Below are 7536 nucleotides of genomic sequence, written 5' to 3'. Positions count from 1 at the left end.
CATCAGCACTGCAAAAAACACGGGCAAATTATGATGACCAGGTTCAAAGCCAAAAATAGCTGCCAAAGTCCCTGATTTCAAGAGACTGGGTAAAATACCCAAGACAAAGAAGCTGTTATTGCTGAAAATGCAGTCGGGATGTGCAGCTAGAGGCAAAAATGCCTCCCAGTAATTGCAGATGTGCTGTCAGGGGGACGCGCTGCTCCTGATGCCGCACAACCAGCTGATGTGGAGCAGGCAGCAGCAGCCCTCGTCAGCATCACATGCTGCCTCCCTGGAGGTGGGAAGATGAGAAGGGGGTGCTGCTGATCAGCATGGTGATGATGGAGAAGACAACATTCCCCGCCTTGCCGGCCAGCCCCGACACAAAAAAGGGCTTTCATCGCTACTGTAATCACTACTGAAATACACTGTCACACACAGCCTGTGAGACGGGGTGGGGAGAGGAGCTGGGGAAAATACACTAAGGACCCTCAAAAATTACAGAGTTAGAGAAAATCACAGGGGCAAGGCCTACAGGGGCAATGATGAGGAGAGGTGGACTCAGCAGTGACATGAGGGCTGGCACACTGGGTGGGAATTACAGTGTTCTTGTTGCCATCATCTACCTCAAATATGCACTCTCTGCAGCAACCCCTTTTTTACTCCAGACACACTGGGCTGGGATGTAAGTCCTCACCCCAAAATCAAGCAAGGTCACACCAGACCCTGGAAGAATCACAGGCTGCTGGCAACAGTTTGGTCATGCTGTTCCCATGGGGATCAAGGGGACCCCTTGGCACATACAGAACAGCAGCATTGTGCCCAGCCCTGCTGCTGGGGCACATCTGGCAGCAGATTTCACACCCACCTTGGCGAGGTGTCAGCCACACCTGCATCAGGCAGCTTTACAAGTGCATTTTGGCATCTCTAAATGAGACTGGGGGGATAAGGGGGCCATGCCAGCCCTCTTAAAGACAATACCTGCAGCCTGATGTTCCTGAAGGCACCCCCAGGGTCATCCCACAGCTCCTATGGATGGTGCAAGCTAGCAAGGTGCTATCAATTTACTCCCTTACCCCAGCTGAGAACGGGTATCTGTGATTGCAGAGCATCCTCACTGCCAGCAGAAGTCAACACCTGGCAGGTCTGTCTCCACTTGAAAGGTGTCAGCGTCCGAGCTTTTCCTTGGACGACTGCAAAGTCACTCGCTGCCTCCGCCCCACGGCCTTGACAGGTGATGCCGATGGAGGGGGGACCCAATTACTGCTCGTCACTGCCCCAGCACGGTCCAGGCGTCAGGCCGATGTCAGAGCACACCGAGACACAGCTGACGTGATGCCCGGCGCTGCGGCGGGAGCAGGGGAGCGAGGGGTGATTGGCAGCCTGAGGCAAGCACTGCCGAAAGCACCAGCCCTCCACAATTAGCGGTGCCGAACCGTTTCCCCCTCCCCGTGTGAGGAAGGATATGAGGCAGTAGCTCCTCGTCCAGGGATGCTGAGCACGGGGCAGGATTCATGCCCCAGCCGTGCTCAGGATGAGGGGCTGCCATGCAGGGAGTGGACAGCTCAGCTGGTCCCAGGGAGATGGACAGTAAATCCCGACTGGCAGCAGCTTCAGAGGCCAGCGCTAATGACACCGGGCTGTCACAAGCTGCACTGTCCCCCCTGCAGCAGATGTGACAGCCCCAAAGTAACCAGGTACCCACCATGTCCCTGCTTCCTCACACAAAAGTGACAAGAGGGACAGGTAATAAAAGTCCAGGCCAAATCCTTGACAGAGATCTGATGGCTTGAGCCGACTCAGGATGTTCATCCCTCCCTGCCAGCTTCATTCCTGATAAACAGCTAGCCCAGCAGGAAGGGTGGCCAGCCAGAGCATACCCCTAAGACAGCCCAACAGCACCTCCTCTCTTCCTTTCAGCTAGCCCATAGACTCCCTTCTTCCTGTTACACCAAGAGGAGAAACTGAGGCAGGGCTCAGCATCCTCTCCCAGCTACCCCATCTCTGCAGCCATGCTCTCAGTCAGGCACAAGGAGTTAGTATGGGAGCACTGACACAGCCCAGTGCACCAGGGGGGCAAGAAAAGCCTGGCTCAGACATGTCCAACAGCATCCTCTGGCCACCCACAAGTCTTCCAGGCAGTTTTCAACCAGCCAAAGCCAAACCTTCCTCCCATCACAAGCCCTCCTTCTTGTTCCTTTGCTGACTGCAACCCCTCATTTATTCTGTAGCCCAAATTATGCTGTAGAAAACAGAACTGTGGTAGTAACACCAAAATAAGAAAGCAGGAATGGGATCCAATTGCCAGTGGCTGGGATGGAGCCACTAGAGCTGCCCTGCCAGCTCAGCAGCTGTGCACAGGGATGGATGAAGGATGGGTGGCAGCCTCCAGGTCAGCAGCAGTGGAGATTCCTTGCTGCTCCCTGTACTGAATCCTGCCTGCCTGTGCCAGCTGTGATGCTGTGCCCCAGCTGCATGCCCTCTGCTCAGGAGGCTTAGTCTCCATGTGTGCCACAAGACCTGGGGAGTGATATTTCGCCTGGATTTGAGTGGACCTGGACAGTCACTGACCCACTACTGGAGCTGATCCTCCCCCTTCCCACAGAGCAAACCTCCCCTTCCTCTGTTCAAGCACCTGTAAACTCTGCTCAGTTTACAGCAGCAAACCCTTCTGCACCAAGCATTCACATCTGCTCTCTCATTACTGACCTGAATTCCTCTTTCACATCAAATTGGAGCAGCAGATAAAATTTTAGGCTAGCTCTAGGCTCTCTCATCCCTCTTTTATTCTGTGTCTGCGCCAGCTTAACTTCCTGGGAAAGCTCTGAGGGTATCTCTTCTCCCACGGGTCTGTAGCAAACCATCATTTGGCACTAGGAGGAGAGAGCTGGATTTCCATCATGGTATCACATTGTTTCCAATTCTGTCACAAGCTGAACTTCTGCTCTTCTTTAAACCTCAGGAGATACAGCTTAGAGCCAAGGACAGACTGCCTACCAAAAAATCAGCTTCTAAAAGGCACATGAAAGGAAACAGAGAGTCAGAAGCATTTGGGGGCTAAGAAAAGTCCCCTTACAGGCAGGAGCTGCACCCCTGGGGGACACATCCCTGGGGGTCACAGGAGGTGTTAGCTGGTGCTGCTGCCTAAGCCCCCACTGTGCTGAGGATAAATAAGGAACTTTAATCTCCAGGAATTCACACAAAAAGCTGGAACTTAGAGTGAGCTCAAAGGCAAAGCTTGTCACTCTCACATAAAATCTCCTTCTCCCCACTTTTGCTTCCCTGCAGGACATCTCCTAGCTGACAAACCTCTGGGCCAGTGCAGACCCTGCTGAGATGACACGAGGTTTCCAGGAAGGGGGATGCTCCTCTAGTGCAGGGCAAGCAGCTGAAGCACCGTCAAGAGAAACAAAGGCGCTGGCAAACTTTGAGAAATGCCTCTCATTATTTACAGAATGACACGAGAAAACTTCAGACTGAAACAAGAAAGGCAATTAGTTTCCTGTACGGAAACAAAGAGACATCTGTGCCAAGTATGCTAACATATACACAAGGGGCAGGTATACAGTACATGAGGAATTTCTTCCAGCTGCAAATCCACCCCCAAATTCTCAAGTCAATCTTGAGTACTACGATGCTCAGCAATCCTCTTAGAAGTGTCCAGATGCTTTAATAACTTAATTCTAATCTTCTCAGACACCATTTTCCATTTAACTGCTGAAGCACTGGAATAAGACAAAGGGGTCAGGACTGAATAAGTCACAGTGGGGAACAGCAGGTCTGTTTTGGAAGTCTGAGAAGCCTAATCTAGTTAAGATGGTCCCAAAGTCACCATCTGAGGGTGGTGAGGCACTAAAATAGGTTGCCCAGAGAAGCTGGGGATGCCCCCAACCCTGAGTGTTCAAGGCTAGGCTGGATGGGGCTTTGAACAATCTGGTCTAGTGGGAGGCATCCCTGCCCATGGCAGGGGGTTGGAATGAGAAGGTGTTTAATGGCCCTTCCAACCCAAACCATTCTGTGATTCTGAAAGCAGTTCACCTCCATGCTACACTGAGCAGACCCGATCCAGCCTTGCTGCACATCCCCTCCCACCCCAGATCCCTCCAGCCCCCGCTTCTGACAGGTTCCTCCAGACTTCCCATCTCAGCCAGCTGCCTTTTAGACAACACTTTCTCAAGATTGTTTTAAACAAGCGAGGAAATTTTGGTGACACTTTAATACATAAAGTGCTCCCTATTTTCTCTGTGCCAAAGAGCAGAGCTTTCTAACACACTTTTCTGAGTTAACATCAGGTGTTAAACAGACGCACACGTTGTTTTAGCAGGAGCCCACATTTTATAATAGGCTTTCTATCTAACAGCTTGATATAGCCTCTTCCATTAAGCATTTATTGCTAATGCATTGTAAAGTGTAACATGCTACATACGCTATTAAAGAATGGAGCTGCCACGTATTCACCTCTTAATAATGAAACACTTATGAACGGGAACCTTAGGTTAAAGAGTTGTGAATTAAGTTTAATCTCAGGGAGATCATCAAGCACTCTGCCAGTACATCATGCCGTGCTGTCAGAGGGAGGGCTTGGACCCAAGTCCCCTGGGGAAGCGCTCCTTGACTTTGCTTTGGAGAAGACCCTGGTGAAAATGCTCCTCCCCAGGCAAGAGTTTGGCTAAATGCCACCAGATTGCTGGAGATCTTGTGCTCTTCCTCAGAGGGACTCCTCAAGAGCCATATACCGTGGTTATTGACTCTCTAATAGTTCAATATAAATCCTAATCATTAGCAACCTTTTTAGATAAGATACATCCTCAGCTGAGCATTATTGTATTTTTTCCTTACTATTCAATAAAAAACCCATTAACCTTTTTTTTAAAAAATGGTGCAAATCCCCTTCCCTTGGCAAGTAGCTGGGGTTTTTACACAATTTTTGTCCAGATAAGGGCACAAGGAGCAATGACTTGATACTACAGGGTTCAGCCATAAAGGCAAGCAGTGTCAAGACCATTCCCTTAGAAAGAGAAATCATCTCGATCTCTTCCCTCCCACTGGTCTCACCCTCCCAGGGATCTATTTATACACACACTACTGCACAGTAAGTCCTGCTTTTGTTCCTTTTCCCTGCTTATGAGTTGCTGCAAAAGCAAGCTCCCCAGCTCCAAAGCCATTGCCCTGCGAACCCTACAGCAGGATCTTGGATCAGTGTAAGGCAGGAGTTGGACTTTTGGTTGGTGCAAGAGATTCACCTTTTTCACACCCACCTGTCCCCTGGCATTCATGGGTGATGGGATGTCCAACTTCTATGTGTGTTCTTGAGGATTTATACTTATTGGAGTGGGAATGACCTTAGTCTGGGCTGGGAGAGGGTGTGTTCAGAGAGCTTGTTCTGCAAGGGTTAGTTATCCCTACCTCAGTTTCCATGGGAAAAGGGTGAAGACAACTTTGGTCTGCAGTGGCACTTCAGTGACACAAGCTCACACCTGCTGGGCTTTTGCCCCACATCATGAAATTCAAAACCACTGGCTTTTTCCAGTGTCAGAGCTAAGTGACAAATCCAAGACCTCAGTGACATCTCTGGGGTGAGTCAAAAGGCAAGGCATTTTGGATTGTCTGAGCTTTGGTACCCAATTCAAGATGTTTCTGAACAAAAGCACTCTGCGTGCCTGGAACTCCCCCAAAAAAAGCTCTCAGGTTCTTGAAGAGGCTTCTATGTGGTAAGGAAGACCAGTCCTGTGCCTGTTTCCTCTTACTGCACATTACTGGTGGTCCTGGTGAGAGTTCAAAATGAAAACACCCACAATGGTACTTATGGAAGCTCCAGCACATGGTGATAGTTGTGTTGGGCTTCTTCCTGTCCAGCCATCCCTTTTGCACCTAAGATGTGCCACCTTAGTCAGTCTTGGGGGGGGAGAGCAACAAGGGGCAGCCATGTGACTTCCATAGAGCCCAATAGCAGCTCAGGTTTCAGAGATAAAACACATACCTCGAGGGGCTGGTGCAGTTTCTAGTTGTGTCCCCTGATGCTGCTGGGACAGCCAAGGGCTCACATGCATAGGGACAGTCACAGCTCATGAGGGAATATCCCAGCTGGGGTCTTCCACCTCTCTGGGAGCTGACACCCATGCTGACCAAGGCTCTGCTGGGCCAAGTAGCATCAGGATCCTCCAGTTACACATGCCTGTTCAGCTTCTGAGGTGAAACAGGGCACCTAAATTATGACACAGACAGAGTACACTTGGAAGAGGTGGAGAGGTTGAACCCTCCAATTGCATGCAAAATCTCTTCACAGTGAGCAAACATTTAAAAGAAGAGACCTCCTCAGCCGACTGCTCCCTGTCCTGGAAGTCAGATTAAAAAAAAATACAGAGGCCTGTGTGTTCCCCCTCTTTAGATGATACATTTTCTAAACTTCTTCTGAGTTTTTATGGATGAAGAAGGGGGGAAAAGTTCATCCCAGGCTGACACGCCGGTGTCCTCAACACTCACAGCAGGACCCCAGGGGGTTCAGTCCTCTCGGCCTGCCGGGCCCCGCATGAGCACGGAGGACCCCACAAAACCTCCCTTGGTGAGTGCAGCACGGAGTTGCCTTGTTTCCCCCACGACAATCGCCTTTCTTCCCGGCGCCCGTGGTTCCCTTTGTGTTTACGATAACAGAGGGATGCTTTATTGCATTTCGCCCGCCCGCTGCCATGGCAACCGGCGCTTGCTGCGTGCTGTAAAAATAACCCTCCTTCTTTGATAGATTTCACTTGAGTGAAAATAACCCTTAAAAATAGGTTGAAATTTCCATACTAACTCTTCCAGGAGGTTCCAGGGAGGCGAGGATGAATTGCAGGATGGGCTCACGGGGACACAAGGTGCCACCCCGGCACCCTCCAGCTTTGGCGCTGAGCTCTCACAGAGGAGCCCGTGAGGATGCTTTTGGGGAGCTGCCACCAGCCAGCCCCCCATGGTTACCATGGTCCTGATGACATAGAATAATAGAATCCTAGAATGGTTTGTGTTGAAAAGGATCTTAAAAATCATCTTGTTCCAACCCCTTTGCTACAGGCAGGGACACCTTCCACTAGACTGAGGGCCCCATCCAACCTGGTCTTGAACACTCCTAGGGATGGGGTATCCTCACCTTCTCTGGGTAACCTGTACCTGTGCGACACCCACCTCACAGAGAAGACCTTTTTCCTAGTATCCAATCTAAACCCACTCTCTTTCAGTTGGAAACCATTCCCTCTTGTCCTGTCACTAAATGACCTTGTCAAAAATCCCTCTCCATCTTTCTTGTAGGTTCTCTTCAGTAGACATGGTGGATCTCCGTAGCTTCTTGGTATTTGTTGCAAAGAGCAGAGGTGCTGTCCCCTCAGTGCCTGCTATGGGGCCTGATTGGGATAAAGTTCAGGTTTATCTTCTCAGCTCCTCTGCACCACGGCCTCAGAAAAAGGCTTTTCCCATCTTGAAGGTGCAGGGAGCTTTTGCTGGAAGTTGGTACTTTCCATCAGCACTTCGGTGTTTTATAGCAGGCCATCAGGAAAGCTTCAGCATGGGTTTTGGATGAATAGA

General features: G+C 50.3%; 1 long non-coding RNA gene across 1 annotated transcript; it reads right to left on the bottom strand.

Annotated features, from left to right (window-relative positions):
- Window positions 1–2746: 2746 nt before the first annotated feature.
- Window positions 2747–6887, bottom strand: LOC113954334. Its single transcript, XR_003530176.1, has 2 exons — window positions 6776–6887; window positions 2747–2993 (listed from the first exon to the last, which is right to left on the bottom strand). It is a non-coding gene; the product is annotated as an uncharacterized LOC113954334 (long non-coding RNA).
- Window positions 6888–7536: the final 649 nt, after the last annotated feature.

This window comes from Corapipo altera, unplaced genomic scaffold (assembly GCF_003945725.1).
Source record: "Corapipo altera isolate COAL_440 unplaced genomic scaffold, ASM394572v1 79, whole genome shotgun sequence".
NCBI classification, from domain to species: Eukaryota; Metazoa; Chordata; class Aves; order Passeriformes; family Pipridae; genus Corapipo; species Corapipo altera.
Note: the sequence above shows the minus strand (reverse complement) of the source record. Positions and strands in the feature narration are given on the sequence as shown.